We start from the raw sequence: 2144 nt of genomic DNA, 5'->3' as shown, positions 1-2144 counted from the left end.
AAAAAAAAAACAACTAATAGTGAATTTTTGGTGAGGGATTGTCGAACATTTTTGATGCGTTGCGATGTAATTCCCACGAATCCAGTGGCAGTTCCTTGATTAACCGAGGAATCCACTTTTACGTCATATCCTTTTTGGTCGAATTGCCGCTTTCGACGATTTCCCGATGCCGTTTTCTATCCGAATCCAACACCTGCGTCAATTCCCTTGTACACAAGCTTCAGATACAAGGCACAAACAATTTCTTCCACGATATCCCCCACCACTTGTATCCCCCACTCCTCGAAATTTATCCCCTCCATATGGATAACGATTCCGTTGTGTGCGACTGCGAACCGAGAAAATTACAGATTCATTCACTCGAGTCGAGTCAGTCGCCAGACAATCCTCGACTGTCCAACACCTCCAAATAATCCGTGAAAATTCATCAGTGACAACTGAATAAACTCCAGTTCTGTGACAACTTTTTTGGTTCACCTGTTGTTTCCTCAGTGCTGTGAACGTTTGGGATTAATAAAAATTCATATCAATGACAGCCGACTGCATCTCCTAGGTAAGCTGACATGTCATAACTGACAATTTATTTATCCCTGTGGCAGAATCTGTCACAAACATTGGAGGCAATTTTTTAATTTTTAATTGAGCAAAAGTAATGAAATTTTCACTGAAGGTGGGGTTACATGTTTCTCGAGTAGAAAATGCTTTGGATATTGTTGAATCATTTTATCAGTGGTGAATTGTTTGTTTGGATGCAAATGCTGCATTTGAAAAGTCATTTGGATAATGAAATAATTATTTCCACTCGATTTATAATTTTCTGGCCAGTGGAAAGGTGTTGAATAAATTTTTTCATGTGACGTTTTCATTGGCGCTCTTTTGTTTTATTAATTCAATTGGTTGTTCAATTGTTTAATTCAATTGGTTAATTCAATTGTTTAATTCAATTGTTTAATTCAATTGTTTTATTCGATTGGGTTTGGTGATGGTGTATTGGAGTTGTCGATGAGGGATTCCTGGGAAGGGACTTTCTCTGTCCTGGAAAATGAAACGTCGGCGCAAGATTCCCTGAATTTCAACCTCCCCACCTTCAGATACTCAAAACCAAACGACGTGTCCTTTTCCATCTTTATCTTTCAACTTGCTTTTCACCGTCTTTTTTCACTCCCTATGTCTTTCTCTGTTGTTTCTCTTCTCTAAAGTCTGAGTTGGCCGTCATCTCGAAGAAAAGAGGTTCCCTCCGCATTCCGGAGAACCGAGAGTCGTTCAGGAATGAGGGATTTTCGACTTTTGTAGAACAATATTTCTCCTGTCCTTTTTTTATGACCATGAGTTGTTTATTCAATGGGATTTTAGAATTACTCCGGAACAAATCGGCGTTTTTTTTTTTCAGAATGTTTGAGGCCTTCAATCGCTCCACGCTATAATTTTTTCTCGGTAAATAAGAAAATAGAAAAGGAATGATTAATTCTTTTCATTGTATCAGATTCAGTTGAATGGTTTTAATCATTTTCTTTTGATCCGTGAATTATTAAAACCGGTTGATTTATGAAAGGGAAATATCTTCATTAATTATTTATCAATGGAGTTTGATTTACGGTTATTGGAACATTCAGTTATTTTAATAGTGTCCGGGTCATTAATCGGTAATTGAGATTTAGAAGTATTTGCGGAGAACAGTCATTGGGAAATGATTGCTCTACAATGGCAGTAATTTTTTATTCATTATTTTCTCATTGAATCGCGTGAGACGAATTCAGAGAATTCACGTAATTAGCATCTTCCAAATTACGTTTCGCAACGTATCAAGTATTTCTCAAACACTTCTGGGAAGTTTATTTTTTTGTCGTGAAATAAATTTCTGAGAATATTCTCCGCATGAATAAATTACTAAGTCTCAGATTGCACGTTTTTTTTTATTCACAAAGTTTAAAAAGATGAAATATTGAATAACTATAGAATAATGCCGAGGAAAATTATTTCGAGGGAATTTCGAGGCACGTAATTTTTTTTCTGAATATTTCTAGTAAAAATTCGTGTTGAAAGCAGAAGTGATTGAAAAGATACATTTCTCTGGAGGAGATTTCACGTGATAATTATTGCCAAGTCGAGGGATACAGGTAGCCACTGGGCCCTTCACGAAAGCA

General features: G+C 36.5%; 1 protein-coding gene across 2 annotated transcripts in view; it reads left to right on the top strand.

Annotated features, from left to right (window-relative positions):
• LOC105267540 (uncharacterized) overlaps nt 1–2144 on the top strand; it is a 22387-nt gene that overhangs the window by 11057 nt on the left and 9186 nt on the right. The window contains exon 1 of one of the 2 annotated variants that reach the window (XM_011306467.1): nt 373–553. The exons of the other annotated variant lie outside the window; for it this stretch is intronic. The gene's annotated coding sequence lies outside the window, so the exon portion shown is untranslated. Of the gene's footprint in view, nt 1–372; nt 554–2144 lie in introns of those variants that run through there. 2 annotated transcript variants of the gene reach the window in all.

Source organism: Fopius arisanus, unplaced genomic scaffold (genome assembly GCF_000806365.1).
Source record: "Fopius arisanus strain USDA-PBARC FA_bdor unplaced genomic scaffold, ASM80636v1 scaffold00048, whole genome shotgun sequence".
Lineage (NCBI taxonomy): Eukaryota > Metazoa > Arthropoda > Insecta > Hymenoptera > Braconidae > Fopius > Fopius arisanus.
Note: the sequence above shows the minus strand (reverse complement) of the source record. Positions and strands in the feature narration are given on the sequence as shown.